Raw genomic sequence first — 19923 nt, 5'->3', positions numbered from 1 at the left:
GCTTGTAACATAAAATGTGGAAAAGTGAAGCGCTGTGAATACTTTCATGCACTGTATGACTAAACTAAAAAGGACATGTTGACAAAGACTAATACTAAATTTAACAACTGGTTACAAAATTAACATTAGTGTGAATATGCACACATGACATAATTATATGCACATGATTTGCACAGACAAACAGAAATGCCCAGGCTGGATGATTCAGCTTGGTGGGTTTTACATGTTAGAACAACTGTCTTACTGATGTATTTCAAGCTAAGTCTGTTTTTCACACTTTGGGGAAACACATTGACACTTTATGTCCCTGTCAAATCTTCCAGTCCCTCCAGGCAGCATACTGACAAGAGATCATCAGCCTGCAGCTGTCTAGCTTCTTCCCTTCTGCTCCTGTACTGATTTTCATGCATTTGCAGGCCCAACAATTATGCATCAAACAAGTACAGTTATTGTTCATTTAATGGAAAGTGACCAATCATATAGGCGATCCAATTTTTTGCCAAGCAGAATATTACTGGTGTCATGGCAACACGGTAATATTGTTTTCAGCTGATAAAGGGAACAGTTTTGGTATTAGTTTTTAATATGCTGACTTGAGGGAATATTTGGGAAAAAGAAGGGGGATGGATGTGGAGAAGAGAAGAATCAGAGTTTCCCTTCTGTGATAATTTTTTATTAGTAAATGAGGGCTGTTTAGTTTTTTAAATTAAGGTTAGGTGTTACCAAAATTTTTGGCATGCTATGCCGTGCAGTCTCACTCCAACCGAGTTCCCAAGTTGACAACCCTGCATACCCTTGACTAAAGTGGTAAATGGACTGCATTTATATAGCACTTTTCCATTTGTATCAGAAGCTCAAAGCGCTTACAATAATGTGTCATATTCACCCATTCACATCAATGTCAGGGTGCTACCATGCAAAGCCCTCAATACACACTAGGAGCAACCTGGGGATTAAGGACGATCCTTTGCTCTCAGGCCTACTGCGTAACCACTGGACGATCATCTCTCCCCTGCTGAAACCTTTCAAATTCAATTTCCTTTCTGCACATATTAATTTTTTTTCAAACAATACAGCATATGTGGAAAGTTAGTTTAATTATTCAGCATGTTGAGAGATTCACTTGTGTCAAGAGTGACATTCATGTCTCTGGGATCACAGCACTTGATATTAAGAGACTTCAGAGATGTACTTCAGGCTCCTGTGCTTCCTTTCTTACTGTATGGTTTAGCGAACTGCACACTAACCACTGACCTAGGGACAGGACTGGATGTCTTTGGTACTCGGTGACTCTGGAGTATCAACCGACGTATCACCTCGCTGTGACAGACAGACGGCTACTTTTAGGACTTGGACTGACTGTCTGCCTAGACCGTTGCCAAAGAGGTCCTAGGGCAGTTCTCTAGTGTGGTGGATGTAGCTATATGCAGCATGCGTGTTCCCACCTGATTTGTTGTTGGAGCATGAACCAAGGAAAGATCACGTTAAATTTTTGTCTGGATGTGGGATCAGGGGCAAAGCCAAAAAAGTTTGTTTGTTACCAAATATCGTTTAGAGCCCATCAGCCCATCACAATGCTTTGTGCAGGAAATAACACATCATTTAAGTTTTTAATTCAAGTTTAATAGGATTAATTCTTCCTTTATTTAATAACATTTTTCCATTGTCGCTCTAAAATAACGTGAATTCTTTATTTTATTAACATTTTTCCATCGTCGCTTTAAAATAACGTGATCTTTTTTTTTACTTTAAAAACATTTTTTTCCAGTCGTGAAAACATTGTAACGAGCAATCTCAGTGATACGTTTGACATATTAATTCAAAGCATTTCTCTGTCTATGCTTGTTCACTGCCACTGTGTGCCAGTTATCTGCAGATAGCCCCGTCACTGCTGTTGTGTGTGTAGGGTGACAACATATGCTGATACCATCTGCTGCTTCTCTTAAGCCAGTGATGAGCTTCCCCTGGATGCTGTGAAATGTGGGTCCAACCAAGTTCCACGGCACATTGTGCAAGTCCCCCATCCAACCAGTAAGAGTCACTACAGCTACAACAATGATCACTGATGTCAACAGAGCCACACTCAGATCCGAGCTGGAGCCATAACTGTTACGTTTGTGGACTTACACCTTTGCTTGTACTCTAACTTCTCATGGAGAAGAGGATGAAATGCAGTTTGATTTGATTGTGAATTTTCTTGTGCCTTATCTATCACTCTGACAGTAAGAAAGTGGAAGAAAAGGATAATTAAGAGGTTTTGACAGCCTGTCTCTCATGTAAGCACTCAATCTCAGCTCTTTGATTGACATGGCTTTTTTTTGGGGGCTTTTTTGACAAGAGGTATTCATGCTCCCTTAAGGTGCGTTTATACATAGACAAGACGCGTTACGAATGTCATATTTGCGTCATTCTTGGCACATTCCTGACATGCTTAACATGACTTAATGCATCTGAATAGGTTTCTTATTAGTGCGTGTTGGTGCATGATATTCATGATATTAGTGGAGCATGTTTTTGGCTGTCAAAAAATCTTCCAAGAATGTCACGCACCACCCTCATTTCGCCTCATGTCGTGGAGGTCGCAACTGAGTGTGTTGATCCATCTTGATTAGTGATGATCCTTAATAGAGCGTGACAGCGTTCATCTCTGACATGCGCATAATTAAACCCTGCTGCACCGCATTCAGTTTCATTGCTGCTGTATGCTGAAGAAGGACAGTGATGCTAAGTCGGCTAAAAGCTTCGTTCCAATGATCCTCAGCGCACTCCTGCAGGTATTCCACCTGCTGCATGTGCCTGATGTTTGGGAAAACAAGCGAGACGAGAGCCGTGTGGAGCCGCACATCTGGCTCTCTCCGTCTCCTCCTCCTCTCTGCGCCACTCCATGGCACAAAGCCCAACTAAGCATGCAGTCACAAAGTTCTTCTGCTGTGGCGCAAACTGGAGCGATCTGAATTGTTCAGCAGCTGATGGATGAATATGGGTGTGTGTGTGTGGAGACAATTTGCCTCATTCACAATGTGACAGAACTTAATGATGCGCTGTTATGCGTGACAGTGCACAACAGTGTGCAGCAACGCGGAAACTTATTCTTGACCGTGCGTAATGGTTCCTGATAATTCTCCAGTAACATGTGCCATTAATCGTAACACGTGGTAACAGGTTGCAGCAGTTCCTGAGGAGACCTAACACCTCTGCCTCAAATCATCACATTCGTGATCAGCGGCCAAGAGTGTATACTTCCTGGCATTGGTGACTTGTCGTCATTATGTGTAAATGCACCTTTACATTCTTTTGTGATAACAGTATGTATCATCATTCATTTTAAGCTGATGAAAATACATTGATTCATTGTTCCATGTAATTATCCACTAATAAATAGAGGGTTATGAATCCTATGTACCATTTCTGCTAAGAAACATCCATAAATCAAAAACACTGAAGCTTTCAATATGTGCGGGGTTTCATCTTAAACAAGTTTGTTTCCAGTGTGGAAGGTTCCCAGTTCAAACCCCACCCCTGCCTATTGTCCGTGTAAGGTGGAGTTGCATCAGGAAGGGCATCCGGTGTGAAACTTGTGCCAGATCAACATGCAGATCCTCCTTGGATGTGCTGTGGCGACCTCAAATGAAAACAAGGGAGGAGCTGAAGGGGCTTACTTTTTATCAAACAAACTGGGGTGGTGTTGGTCACCACCAGACCTACAACTGTTTTAAACCAGATGTGCTGATGATGCATGATAGCAGTGTTGCATCGTAAATTTAATTTGAACAACCAGTATGCAGAATGTAGGTTTAAGGAATATAGGCAGCAAGGCAGCTTCTCTACATCTGGAGTTGGTCCTTGGATGCTGGATGGTGCTTCCCACTGTTCTTATTGGTTGTCTTGTGTCTAACAGTAGTTTGGATGGGCTATATTTTGTTGTATGTACAATGACAATAAAGGTCCTTCTTCTTAGGTTCATCCTTGCATTTCATTTAGGGGTGAAACAATTAATAACTCAAATAATTCGATCACAAAAAATGTTTGAGGCAAAATTCTGTGCCTCAAAGTTTTGTTTAATGTTGTAGTACATATGCCAGACCTGTGTGTGGTGCTGTAATGTCCCCAGAAAAAAAAAACAGAAGAAGACTAGAGCATGCGCATAAGTCGTGTAATGTAGCACCAGAAGCTACAACTTTCAGTGCGACAGAAAGAGTAAAATAAAGCCTTTGAAGAGAAAGATGGTCCACGCTGATCATCTGAAATAGACTGTGCATTTAAAGTGAAGCAGTGTGTTTGTGTATTTAAGAAAAAACCACACGGTTTGGTCCGCTGGCTGCTCGCCGCTCTATGTGCACTTTAAATCAATCAAGTTTATTCAAAAATCGCCTTTATTCAGATTTGATCAGAGTTTTCATCAACAGGGTGCAGAGCATATTTATCAGTGCAGCTTTTGTTGAAAAGCTGCACTCCAGTGCGCAGTTTATCACATGCTGTGCTCACATTCACGTGCAGCCTGATTGACTAGATTACACCGACCTCCTGCACTTAAGGTCCGGGAAAGATCCGAAACATGTAAAGACGTGAAAAAATAAATTATATCCCAGGAAAACAGAAAGGGACGCACTAAATTTGACAATCTGCGTGATGGCGCAACAACACTGTGCCATTGTTTAGGGAGAGCCCTGGACTATTGATGTTGTTTAAAAAGGCAAACGTACTTTTTATCTGATTACTCGATTAATCAATTAAATAATTGCTAGAATACTCGATTTCAAAAATATTCTATAGCTGCAGCCCTAATTTAATTAAAATCTGTTTGCATTTGTTTTTGTTTAATCACGCCAACAAGCAAACAAGTGCATAAGCAAGCAGATGTGGTTACAATCACAATTCCTAACGCATAGTATTTATTTATTTTTTTGTCTTGTTTCTTTCTTAAATAGATGTCAATTAGAGGGAATTGTGGGCTGCAATATGATTTGTCTTTTTCAACAAGCCCACCTCCAAAATCCATTTGGGAATAACCTACTTGTGAAGAATTGAATCCACATCAACCTGACAAATTGTTAGTGGGAATTTAGTTTAATTTTTAAACATGGACAAGCAGCATCAGGAGATATCATTGATTTGAAATTTTACATAACACTCTCACTCAAAAAGACAAATAAGCTTTTAGGTTCTCTTAATCCTATTTATCTTTGTTATTTGTGACCTTTGTGTGACACTGCATACAGAATTGTACTTTTTATTGTTAAAGTTCCAAATGTCTAATGGTAAAATTAGTGTAAGCTGAACCCAGAAGCATGAATGCAAACATGGTATGAAATGAAAGGGTTTTTTTGGGGGGGGGGCACAGGAGGTGGAGAGGTGATGAGGAGAACACATGACTGATGGGATGTGAAGCATAGTGACCAGACTACCAATTGTGAGAACCTGAGAGCTGATGGAGAAGTGATGGAGGCTTTGTGAAGTGTGAAGGAGGCTTGGTGTGAAATGTAAGTAAAAACTGGACAACAACTTCCACCGCGCTCTGATTAGACCCTATACAAGAACTGGGTATAAGATTTCCACCAACATCAGCAAACACACCAAGAAAGACAGCTGGACCCTGAGAAGTATAGTGTGACTGATAATGAGCCAATACAGGACAGATATGTAGTTGCAGACAAAAGGCAGGTGTGGTGGGAATAAACAAGAGAAACCAGACAGTTGCACATACAAGGGCAAACTAAAGGGTTGCTCACACAAGCAGAAAAACTATAACATTGCTCACAAGAGAAAGATCAGACAGCTACAGCTAAAGCAGAAGTCAAATGTGGTGAGGAGAAAAGAAACCAAGTTTTACAGTCATACAACAACCCAAGGTTCAGTCATTGTTTGTCCAATTTGTACAGTGAGGCAAATAAGTATTTGATCCACTGTCAATTTTGCAAGTTTTCCCACCTACAAAGAATGGAGAGGTCTGTAATTTTTATCATAGGTACACTTCAACTATAAGAGAATCTAAATAAATAAATCAAAATCAGAAGATCATATTGTATGATTTTTAAATATTTAGTATCCATTTTATTGCATGAAATAAGTATTTGATCACCTACCAACCACCAGGAATTCTGGCTCTCACAGACCTGTTAGTTTTTCTTTAAGAAGCCCTCTTATTCTGCACTCTTTACCTGTATTAACGGCACCTTTTTGAACTCATTACCTGTCCACACACTCAATCAGTCACCCAGGGGCAGGGCAGGGCAGGGCAGCAAGGTTCCCCTGCTCAAGCCAGCACATGTCCAGTCCCATCTGAAGTTTTCCAGTGGCCATCTGGATGATCCAGAGGAGGCATGGGAGAAGGTCATGTGGTCAGATGAGACCAAAATAGAGCTTTTTGGTGTCAACTCCACTTGCTGTGTTTGGAGGATGAGAACAACCCCAAGAACACCATCCCAACTTGAAGCATGGGGGTGGAAACATTCAATTTCAATTTATTTAATTTATACAGTGCCAAATCACAACCGAGCTGCCTCAAGGTGCTTCAAAGGTGACAGGACAACTGCACTGTATTGAAGGGAGGATGGATGGGGTCATCTATCGCAAGATTTTGGCAAACGACCCCCTTCCCTCAGTAAGAGCATTGAAGATGGGTCGTGGCTGGGTCTTCCAGCATGACAATGACCCAAAACATACAACCAGACACCTAAGGAGTGGCTTCATAGAAGCATTTCAAGGTCCTGGAGTGGCTGAGCCAGTCTGCAGACCTGAACTCAATAGGAAATATTTGAAGGGAGCTGAAACTCAAAATCTGAAAGATATGGAGAAGATCTGTATGGAGGAGTGGACCAAAATCCCTGCTGCAGTGTGTGAAAATGGAAAGGAAATGTGTGACCTGTGTAATTGCAAACAAAGGTTTCCAAATATTAACCAAATATACAAAATATTAAGGTCTGTTTTTCTACTGTATCAAATTATTATTTCATGCAATAAAATGCAAATTAATTGTTTAGAAATCATATAATGTCATTTTCCTGTTTTTTTTTTTTTGATTCCGTCTCTCACAGCTGAAGTGTACCTACGATAAAAATTACAGACCTCTGCATTCTTTGTAGGTGGGAAAAAATACAAAATTTGAGTGTGGATCAAATATTTATTTGCAAGCTTTGCTTTTTGTATCACCAGTTATACAGCTTCATGATGAAGTGGTATAGAGGAGGATTTTCTTATAAAGACCTGAAAGTTTAGTTACAAATTATAGAGGTACATCTGAGATACAAGCCTTGATATGACCTGTTTTGGTGAAAGAAAATCCTTCTCCACTCTACTCCACTATGAAGCTAAGAGTGGTGATGCAATATGCAAAATTTGCACTGTACACAATTTCTCCAATCAAAGCCACATAACCCTATAACTTCTTCTGCATTGTCTGGGTGTCTTGGTGGCTTTCCTCACTCTTCTCCTTCTTGCACAGTCACCGACTTTTTGAGAACTGTCTACTCCATGCAGATTTACCATACCATTTGTGATCTGCCAATAAACACAAGGAAGATGTTTTTATCTATGTATATAAATTTAGAGGTTTATATTTAATTTTGAGGCTGTGTCTGACAACCTGACCAAAGTGAGCACCTTAAAGCAGTGATTCACAATTAATTTAATTTCTGTGTAGGCTCTCAGTTGTCCAGGTGGTTTCCATAGTAGAGAAGCTTGAATCTTCGTCTGGACTGGGTTGCTTGACGCGAGGACGTTTCTGCGATTTGAAGTGAAACGTCCTCGTGTCAAGCAACCCAGTCCAGACGAAGATTCAAGCTTCTCTACTAATTAATTTAATTGTTCACATGCCTTTTAGATGTTGTTGGAACCACATAATGTGATCCTAAAGGCTAACATTAGCATGTGTGATTGCCTCCTTTCTGAGCATTTAGTTTTAAGTATTTGTATTAATATGGACTGTTGTGGTAAGTTGTCCTGATGGATCATTTAAGAAGTGTGTACTCCAGTAATTCTGTCGACTGAACCTTTTGTGTTAGTTCATAAATCTTAGTACTGATAGCATGTTACCAGGTATTGGTATCTTAGATGATGTTAGTTCCACACCACAGTAACACTAACAGTCCAATGTTACAGAGGCAATTCTCAAGGTCGGCCATCCAGGCATTTAACCTCGAGCAGTGTTTTTTTCTTTGTGAAGATTAGCGAGCTCAGTACAAATACATGCAATGTGGTCACGTTTCAAAGGGGTCAGACTCATCAATAAAGTCAATTTTATGTACAGTCGTTCATTTCAGGTAATCTTAGTGTATAAATCTCACCATTTGAGGCAATGAAAGCTGGCAGCTGGCCGCTAGAAGCAAGTTAGAGACAATAAGAAACGGCTGTAAATAAAACAGCATACAGCCCGAGCGCGTTGTCACCGAGTGGACAGTCACAGAAGCATGAATTCTCGCCTTCAGATTGGCCACTTTGCCGAAATGACGTAGCACTGACCTTGAGAATAATCTAGTTCTAAGTTTTAATACCCCGCCAGAGCCACCCATCAAGAAAGCCATCTCCCAGTCAAAATAAATAAATAACAATAATGCTTTAATAAAACAGTGACCCAGTGAAACAATGTTAGCCTATTAGCTTTGTGCGCTAACTCCGAGATAAGGAGAATGCCCACGCTTCGTCTCTCGTCCCCTTCATGGGCTGGCAATTGAATGATTTATAGCCAAGGCAAGGCTACCGCATGTTAAATAGCAGAAGAGCAAATGTGAATATTCTGTTAAAAGCACAATAAAATATATATTTAAATATGCCTCAGTGGCTCAAGTTATGAGTACACAACACACAAATCTGGTGCAAATAGGGTTAAAACTCCAGATTTCTATTAACATCTCTCTCACGCACACATGCACACATATTTTGGGCATTTATATATATGTGAAGAACCACTGCATTGTTTACTGATCCAGATCAAAAAGCAGCTTTGTCATGCTTATGTAAAACACCATAGACACATCTGCACCCTGCTCAACACTGACACCTACTGGACAGTTCCTCCATATCAAATGATCAATTTCTCATGTAAAGGTGACAGTCCATGCAAGGTCTGTACTGTACGTCGTCTAGAATGTGTTGCGTGACTTTTATGCATGTGATTGTGTGATTGATCTGTGGTTTGATGTGCATGGGTAGGAATGAAAAGACCAAAAATCTCTGCTTATACAGGGATGTACTCTGTTTTTTCTTCACCGTGTGGCTCTGTCCTGTTTGTTTTATGTTGCGTGATGCAAAGCAAAAACAAAACAAAACAGAGCATCCTTCAAACACACACACACACCCACCTTACTCATGTCCCTGTGTTTTCATCCTTTCATGCAGCCAGGTTCAAACATAGTCCACTGTTACAGCTTATCTGGTCTTCTGCAGGTTTCAGAAGAGTGTTATCGTTCGTTTTTCTTAAAGGGGATGAAAGTAATTGAGTACATCATTCCAGCACAAGCAGCTTTTGCAGACTGTCCAATTTGACATTGCTCAGTGTGATGCATGAAATCCCCTGTTCCGAGTAACAACCTCAGCAATGCTTTTATCTTTGGGACGTATGTATCATATTTAGACAACCACACTCACAATACAATACTACTGTGAGCTAAAGCAAATAAGCTGTGCTGCCGATCCACTCTTTTTTCCTGCCTCTTTTCTCTGGTTAATAAAGGTAATTAAATCAGGGAATAAAAGTCACCCGTATTAGAGGGCTTGGCTTTAATTACTACTTCTGGCACAACGGCGTGTGAGCAGCACAACAGAGTCAAGAAACCTGAAGACTTAATTATAAGAGGTACCGTATTTACAGGCACCCACCCGTCCACTGCCCCCTGAGATTTACATGATTGCTTAGATTGAAGAAGAAAATGAGAAATGGAGGGGGCCTTTAGTCCCGCAATTACTTCAAGGCTTTCTTCAGAACGGCGCTGTGATATGAGGCCATAGCTCAGTCGCATCCACATCACCCTGGGATTCTCCAAATTTATGGACATACATCACCTCGTAGTGCACAGATTCTTAACCAATCACAATCAGAAATGCACGGTGTGCACACCGCAACTGGCACAACACAGGGCTCTTTACGATACATGAGAGGTCATTTTGAATTTGAGAAAGAGGGAATGAAGCAGACACACACTCCTCATTATATGTGTGTGTGTGTGTGTGTGTTTGTGCATGTGATCTGTGCAATGGTGGCACTACATGTCTCAGGTTTTCCAGTTATTAAGAGTTCATTTTAATGATTGGGGAAAAGATTGCTAGTGGGAATTCTTTTTTGTGAAAACTATAATTGAGTTTATAAGGATTATAGTCAGCATTCTAAGAGGAATTTCCTTGAAAATACTGAGGAACTTATAGCACTTATACACTTATAGCAAAGTACTTATTATTGTCTGTGTATTAAGAGAAGAAGTACTGTATACATGCAGAGACTGTTTATTTAGTTTAGGATGGAATGAACCGGATGACTGCCACAGGAGTTACAAAAATCCACATATTCTCAAAACAGCAATAAAATAACACCAGCAAACCTGTGGTGTAAGATCTGAACAAATGACCATCTAGAGTTTTTGTATCTCGTATGTTGTGTTTATGTCAGCTGGGTAGCACGGTGCTGCAAGCAATTAAGATTTTTGCCTCCTAAACAGAAAAGCCCTGTTTCAAGGACACCAATGCCTCATTCTCTTCCAGGATGGCCAACTGGCATAAACCTTGTGCCAAACAACATTTAGACTGTACTGAGGTGACCCTGAGCAAGATAATATGAAAAGCCAAAAACAAATTAAATGCCCTCCATTTCTACAGCATTTTTCCATCTGATGCTGACGTTCAAAGGACGTTAGTGATGGAGGCATCACTATAACGTGCTTTGAATGTCAGCATCAGAAGAATTCACACACCAGTGTTAGCATGCTTCCATGCAAGACATTCACCTGCACACCAGGACCAACTTGGAGATTAAAGACCTAGCTCAAGGGCACCTTACTGATTTTTTCTTTGTCTGATGGGGAATTGACCCAAGGAGCACCTGGTTACAAATCCATGATCTAAACCTGATGTCTCCACTGACAAGCAACCATGCAAATGACTTTACCTTATGCTCGATATATTTGTGTGTTTAATTATTGTTTTCTTTATTTGTTTTGGTATAAAGTAGTTATTTTACTTAGGATTGTATCCTTATTTTCGTGTATTTTTCTCTGTTCTCTGCTGGAATGTGTATGTCAGACTGGATTTAACCAGTTTTACCACTTGGGACAAAGAGATTAAGATAACATTGTAAATCATACATGTCCCATTATTGCGCAGGTCAGTGGCAGGGGTGGGACCTCCCTTGAATGCCCATGGGGACAAATATTGGAAGGATTTTGTGAAACAAGGTCCGTCTTTGTTATGCCTCTTTGTACCCATTGTTCTTGGTTCTGAAAGGGCGAATCTTGTCTGTGAGAGAAGTTCTTCAGAAACCAGGCATGATTTTCATCGTGACTTTTAATAAATTTAAAAGTGCGAAATACTTTGAGTTTGTATTTTGTGTGGGGCAGTGTTACAGAAAGAGAAGGGGAAATAACACTACAACTCAGGGAGACTCACGGTGGAACAGCTCGTATGAGCAAACCACGAAAACACTGAGCCGACGGGCAGGCGTGCATAATGCCGCTGCGATGGTACATGCACATGGGAACACAGGGAACACAGTGCGAGCAGCTGTGCGATGTGGTTCCACATCGCATCTGCTGTGAAAATAAAAAAAAAATAAAAATTACATGCCACCCATGGGATTCCACCCTGCACTTTCCAAAAGCTCTGACTGCCAGTCAGAAACTTTACCACTGAGTTACCATCGCTGTCCTGTGAAAGGTGCAGGAAAATGCATGATTTTTCCACTTCAGCACTCGCAGGAACGCTTGTGTCCAGTTTGTGGATCCTGTGACCTCTGACAGTTGACCTCAAACTGTTTGTCTGTGTGAGGGTTTAAAACATTTAAAGATGCTGAAAGTTAAGAGCTTTGGGTTAATCCATATTTAAACATATTAGAAGCAGATTATTAAATTAAATTAGCTCGCCTGTTTAATATGATATAATTAACAGGAAAGACTTTACAAAATGAGAGAAAGTTCTTTTAAATACCAATAAAAAATAGAAATTTGAGCGAATATCAGGATGAAAGGGTGTTTTTCTGTATCTGTTAGCTGTTTAATCTGCGCAGTTAGATTGATCTAGTTATCTAGATTACGATTTGTTTCCCAGTGTAATCTTTACGTGCCTTAACTAAAGCACTCCCTCTGCTGAATCACCTCTAAATTATTTACACATTATTCACTTTGCATGTTTTTAGGAATCCGCTAGCTTAGCATAGCTACTAGCTCTTAGCCGATTTAGCATGGCAGCTTCTCCTGTCTCTCCTGCACTTTTCTGCTCTGGGTGTGAAATGTTTAGTTATTCCTCGGCCTCCTTTAGCAGTAACGGTACTTGTAATAAGTGTAGCTTATTCGTAGCTTTGGAGGCCAGGCTGGGCGAATTGGAGACTCGGCTCCGCACCGTGGAAAATTCTACAGCTAGCCAGGCCCCTGTAGTCGGTGCGGACCAAGGTAGCTTAGCCGCCGTTAGTTCCCCCCTGGCAGATCCCAAGCAGGCTGACTGGGTGACTGTGAGGAGGAAGCGTAGCCCTAAACAGAAGCCCCGTGTACACCGCCAACCCGTTCACATCTCTAACCGTTTTTCCCCACTCGACGACACACCCGCCGAGGATCAAACTCTGGTTATTGGCGACTCTGTTTTGCGAAATGTGAAGTTAGCGACACCAGCAACCATAGTCAATTGTCTTCCGGGGTCCAGAGCAGGCGACATTGAAGGAAATTTGAAACTGCTGGCTAAGGCTAAGCGTAAATTTGGTAAGATTGTAATTCACGTCGGCAGTAATGACACCCGGTTACGCCAATCGGAGGTCACTAAAATTAATATTAAATCGGTGTGTAACTTTGCAAAAACAATGTCGGACTCTGTAGTTTTCTCTGGGCCCCTCCCCAATCGGACCGGGAGTGACATCTTTAGCCGCATGTTCTCCTTGAATTGCTGGCTGTCTGAGTGGTGTCCAAAAAATGAGGTGGGCTTCATAGATACTTGGCAAAGCTTCTGGGGAAAACCTGGTCTTGTTAGTAGAGACGGCATCCATCCCACTTTGGATGGAGCAGCTCTCATTTCTAGAAATCTGGCCAATTTTATTAAATTCTCCAAACCGTGACTATCCAGGGTTGGGACCAGGAAGCAGAGTTGTAGTCTTACACACCTCTCTGCAGCTTCTCTCCCCCTGCCATCCCCTCATTACCCCATCCCCGTAGAGACGGTGCCTGCTCCCAGACTACCAATAACCAGCAAAAATCTATTTAAGCATAAAAATTCAAAAAGAAAAAATAATATAGCACCTTCAACTGCACTACAGACTAAAACAGTTAAATGTGGTCTATTAAACATTAGGTCTCTCTCTTCTAAGTCCCTGTTGGTAAATGATATAATAATTGATCAACATATTGATTTATTCTGCCTTACAGAAACCTGGTTACAGCAGGATGAATATGTTAGTTTAAATGAGTCAACACCCCAGAGTCACACTAACTGTCAGAATGCTCGTAGCACGGGCCGGGGCGGAGGATTAGCAGCAATCTTCCACTCCAGCTTATTAATTAATCAAAAACCCAGACAGAGCTTTAATTCATTTGAAAGTTGACTCTTAGTCTTGTCCATCCAAATTGGAAGTCCCAAAAACCAGTTTTATTTGTTATTATCTATCGTCCACCTGGTCGTTACTGTGAGTTTCTCTGTGAATTTTCAGACCTTTTGTCTGACTTAGTGCTTAGCTCAGATAAGATAATTATAGTGGGCGATTTTAACATCCACACAGATGCTGAGAATGACAGCCTCAACACTGCATTTAATCTATTATTAGACTCTATTGGCTTTGCTCAAAAAGTAAATGAGTCCACCCACCACTTTAATCATATCTTAGATCTTGTTCTGACTTATGGTATGGAAATAGAAGACTTAACAGTATTCCCTGAAAACTCCCTTCTGTCTGATCATTTCTTAATAACATTTACATTTACTCTGATGGACTACCCAGCAGTGGGGAATAAGTTTCATTACACTAGAAGCCTTTCAGAAAGCACTGTAACTAGGTTTAAGGATATGATTCCTTCTTTATGTTCTCTAATGCCATATACCAACACAGTGCAGAGTAGCTACCTAAACTCTGTAAGTGAGATAGAGTATCTCGTCAATAGTTTTACATCCTCATTGAAGACAACTTTGGATGCTGTAGCTCCTCTAAAAAAGAGAGCTTTAAATCAGAAGTGCCTGACTCTGTGGTATAACTCACAAACTCGTAGCTTAAAGCAGATAACCCGTAAGTTGGAGAGGAAATGGCGTCTCACTAATTTAGAAGATCTTCACTTAGCCTGGAAAAAGAGTCTGGTGCTCTATAAAAAAGCCCTCCGTAAAGCTAGGACATCTTTCTACTCATCACTAATTGAAGAAAATAAGAACAACCCCAGGTTTCTTTTCAGCACTGTAGCCAGGCTGACAAAGAGTCAGAGCTCTATTGAGCTGAGTATTCCATTAACTGTAACTAGTAATGACTTCATGACTTTCTTTGCTAACAAAATTTTAACTATTAGAGAAAAAATTACTCATAACCATCCCAAAGATGTATCGTTATCTTTGGCTGCTTTCAGTGATGCCGGTATTTGGTTAGACTCTTTCTCTCCGATTGTTCTGTCTGAGTTATTTTCATTAGTTACTTCATCCAAACCATCAACATGTTTATTAGACCCCATTCCTACCAGGCTGCTCAAGGAAGCCCTACCATTATTTAATGCTTCGATCTTAAATATGATCAATCTATCTTTGTTAGTTGGCTATGTACCACAGGCTTTTAAGGTGGCAGTAATTAAACCATTACTTAAAAAGCCATCACTTGACCCAGCTATCTTAGCTAATTATAGGCCAATCTCCAACCTTCCTTTTCTCTCAAAAATTCTTGAAAGGGTAGTTGTAAAACAGCTAACTGATCATCTGCAGAGGAATGGTCTATTTGAAGGGTTTCAGTCAGGTTTTAGAATTCATCATAGTACAGAAACAGCATTAGTGAAGGTTACAAATGATCTTCTTATGGCCTCGGACAGTGGACTCATCTCTGTGCTTGTTCTGTTAGACCTCAGTGCTGCTTTTGATACTGTTGACCATAAAATTTTATCACAGAGATTAGAGCATGCCATAGGTATTAAAGGCACTGCGCTGCGGTGGTTTGAATCATATTTGTCTAATAGATTACAATTTGTTCATGTAAATGGGGAATTATGGAGTTCCACAAGGTTCTGTGCTAGGACCAATTTTATTCACTTTATACATGCTTCCCTTAGGCAGTATTATTAGACGGTATTGCTTAAATTTTCATTGTTACGCAGATGATACCCAGCTTTATCTATCCATGAAGCCAGAGGACACACACCAATTAGCTAAACTGCAGGATTGTCTTACAGACATAAAGACATGGATGACCTCTAATTTCCTGCTTTTAAACTCAGATAAAACTGAAGTTATTGTACTTGGCCCCACAAATCTTAGAAACATGGTGTCTAACCAGATCCTTACTCTAGATGGCATTACCCTGACCTCTAGTAATACTGTGAGAAATCTTCGAGTCATTTTTGATCAGGATATGTCATTCAAAGCGCATATTAAACAAATATGTAGGACTGCTTTTTTGCATTTACGCAATATCTTTAAAATCAGAAAGGTCTTGTCTCAGAGTGATGCTGAAAAACTAATTCATGCATTTATTTCCTCTAGGCTGGACTATTGTAATTCATTATTATCAGGTTGTCCTAAAAGTTCCCTAAAAAGCCTTCAGTTAATTCAAAATGCTGCAGCTAGAGTACTGACGGGGACTAGAAGGAGAGAGCATATCTCACCCATATTGGCCTCTCTTCATTGGCTTCCTGTTAATTCTAGAATAGAATTTAAAATTCTTCTTCTTACTTATAAGGTTTTGAATAATCAGGTCCCATCTTATCTTAGGGACCTCGTAGTACCATATCACCCCAATAGAGCGCTTCGCTCTCAGACTGCAGGCTTACTTGTAGTTCCTAGGGTTTGTAAGAGTAGAATGGGAGGCAGAGCCTTCAGCTTTCAGGCTCCTCTCCTGTGGAACCAGCTCCCAATTCAGATCAGGGAGACAGACACCCTCTCTACTTTTAAGATTAGGCTTAAAACTTTCCTTTTTGCTAAAGCTTATAGTTAGGGCTGGATTCGGTGACCCTGAACCATCCCTTAGTTATGCTGCTATAGACGTAGACTGCTGGGGGGTTCCCATGATGCACTGTTTCTTTCTCTTTTTGCTCTGTATGCACCACTCTGCATTTAATCATTAGTGATCGATCTCTGCTCCCCTCCACAGCATGTCTTTTTCCTGGTTCTCTCCCTCAGCCCCAACCAGTCCCAGCAGAAGACTGCCCCTCCCTGAGCCTGGTTCTGCTGGAGGTTTCTTCCTGTTAAAAGGGAGTTTTTCCTTCCCACTGTAGCCAAGTGCTTGCTCACAGGGGGTCGTTTTGACCGTTGGGGTTTTACATAATTATTGTATGGCCTTGCCTTACAATATAAAGCGCCTTGGGGCAACTGTTTGTTGTGATTTGGCGCTATATAAAAAAATTGATTGATTGATTGAAGAAGGACATGGATGTATTTAAAAAAAAATAAAACTACACACTATATTAAAAACACTGCATTTTATTGAATCCCTCTCATCAAGCGGGCAATACAAGTATGATCCGTCTGTTCCTCTGTCAATGACCCACAGTCACAGACGTACAGTCAGGAAATGACATGAATGAGAAGCAGGGTTATTATCATGTCCATATCTGCTGGAAATGTGCCCCGCACTTGTGGCCTGCTCAACATGAGTGTCTTGTGGATGGCGCCGCAGGACAGACACCATGTCATATGGAACAGAGCTCGTGAGCTCTGTTCCATTCAGATCACCTGCACTGTGTTATGATCTGATGGTCCGTTTCACCTGGGACAGCCTGTCAATGTGCGCGGCATGCGCACACTCGCTGCAACCCACTGCAACAACGATATATGTTTTTATGTATGTCCACGTGATGACAGCAAGCAGACACATGCACGTCACAGTGGGCAGTTGTTAGTTCATGTCTGTCCAAACACAGTACGTGTTCCCCCAGCCATGACGTCCATAACCACAGATCTCCACAGCTCAGTTTAGTGCACACAACTTTGTGTCACTCGTGGTGCACTTAGACAAATTTCACATCCAGCTCAACAGTGATTGCCTGCTGAATGTTTTCGTGCTAACAGTGTTTGTGCATGTCATCTGGAATTTAGCAGACACCTGCCGCAAAAGGGTTTGATGGGCTCTCACAGCGCACACTCTGTCTTTCAGCCACTGGTGTGCACAAATACTTGTAGCAACAGGTGTACGAGGTGCTATAGACAGCTACGATTTTACATGTATTGCATACAATTCCTACTTCATGCGCACTTCATGCCCAATTCAACCAAATTCGTGAAGGGGCCCTTAGGTTTAGGGTTATGGTGTGTTCCATTTCAACTCTGAGGTCGGAATTTCCCAGTTATGCCCCCGGAAGTCGGAAGTCCACTGTATCACCTCGTATGAACCCCACATACCCTGAACTGAATATTTTTTGTAGCACTCTATATTCCAAAATTTTGAAGGCATCCATCTTATTCTCCTACTCATGGAACTGTGTGGAAAATGGAACACATTTACCTCAGGTGTTCCCAGTTACAACTTATGACTTTCAAGCTAAATGGAATGCAGCATTAAGATTAGGATAAGGATAAACGTTAGGGTTTAATTTTCCTGAAATGCATAAAACATTTGGTAATTTGAACAACATTTATGCTTCCAGACCAACACTTTTAGCAACTGCAGAAGTCTTGTGCAGTAGCAGAATTTTAATGTGGACCATGTCTAATTCCAGAATATTTCCGATTCATATTTAATTTTTGGCAACATAAATTTTTGCTACCGGCTTTCTGGCAATGCAAATATTATGCCCCATTTTGTACTTTTTCCACATGTACTCAATGAAAACTGCAAAGGTTACAGGACCAGCTACTTGCAAATACCTACAATTTCCACATATTCATCACAGAATAAATTATTTCCACAAGACTTTGTAGTTATCACAGTTCTTAATAATTAACTAGAAAGCGGAACCTCTGTGTGTGTGTGTGTGTGTGTGTGTGTGTGTGTGTGTGTGTGTGTGTGTGTGTGTGTGTGTGTGTCTGACTATGATAATAAGTGTGTCACAGATGACACTGTTGTTTAGCAGCTCTGTTATCAGCATGACTTTAGTCATTGTAATCAGAGGTGTAATTGCACTACAGCAGTCTAAAATGAGACGTGGAGACTCGTTGCAGGATTATTGCTTGTTTTTCCACTTTCTTGGATAGACATTTCATGCGCGCACACACACACACACACACACACACACACACACACACACACACACACACACACACACACACACACACACACACACACACACACACACACTGATCAGACATGCATACATGCAGCTGATTACAGTATAAATATGTAATTACTGATTTATATTCTGATTTAAATGTACGAATACAGACATTCACACAAACCTCCCCCTAGCTCTTCTCTAACACTTAGCCACATTTCCATGTACTTCTTACTTACACTAAGTATTGCATGCTGCTGGGCTATCTGCATGTGCTCTCACTTGTGAATGCACAGTTTGAAGTACTTCAGTAATAGATATGCATGTACACATTGTTCTTTTTTTTTCTGTCATGCACTCCAAAAAGTCCGAGCTCTCTTGCAATGAAACAATGATTTTCTGTGTTTCTTGCTCTTGGAGACTGTTTACATTAAGACATTTGGAAAAGACTATTCTTTCTTTATGTTTTGTCCCTCTGTTCTCTTAAAACATTTTCCATCTTTATATTGAAAAACGATCTCCAGAGTGGATAAATCTAACAATGCCAACTGCACATTTTCAGATGAAAATGACATTACACTACTCAGACATTGACATTAAGAAGGGTAGCTTTCTGTCATCCTGATTCACAGAAGACCGTCTTTAACAAGATATACAGAATTCATGTTTGTCTTGTCAGACAAACTCGTGATGCTAAAATAATGGCTTTATTAAGTGCTGCTACACAGGAACAGGGCTCCTGAGAGCCTATCTAGTATTTATGAGCTGTGATCAATATTTCATACTCGCACAGTTATCTGACAGCAAAACCGAAAACAAGAGCTCTATCACAAATAAATAGTGAGTTTGGCTGTTTTGAAAATACAGGCTGAGTTCTGACTAGGGATGGGAATTGATAAGATTTTATCGATATCAATGCCATTATTGATTCCGCTTATTGATCCGATTCCTTATCGATTCCCTTATCAATACCTCTTGCGAATTTTATGTGTACTAAAAGTAGGCTTTACAGGTTTTCTATGTCAACAACATTCTAAATTGGTCACTGTATCCTTGATCTCTGGACATAAATAAAAATAAACAAAATCTGTAGTTTTTGTCAAAAGCATTTCCTTTCAGACATTTTGACATGAATGTCTCTCCATACCTCTGAGCTGAGCTCAGCCAGTTGCTGCATGTCAGCGCAGGATGTCTCATTTTGGGAAGAAAAAAACATTTTGATCGATTGCAGTTTGTATTACAACTTTTGGAAAGAGGTGTCAATTGATTTAAACTGTGTTTTGCTTTGAATTTATTAATTCTGACTAGATTCTATTGTTCTAACTTGACTCGGCAGAGAGCCGCACAGCGTTTGGAGCTGTTTGAACAGAACGGAGGATGATTCTTGTTTCTTTCTCACAACAAGACAGGAGTCCCA

This window comes from Thalassophryne amazonica, chromosome 2 (genome assembly GCF_902500255.1).
Source record: "Thalassophryne amazonica chromosome 2, fThaAma1.1, whole genome shotgun sequence".
In the NCBI taxonomy this organism is placed as follows: Eukaryota; Metazoa; Chordata; class Actinopteri; order Batrachoidiformes; family Batrachoididae; genus Thalassophryne; species Thalassophryne amazonica.
The sequence above is the reverse complement of the archived record's forward strand: the minus strand, read 5'-3'. Positions refer to the sequence as shown.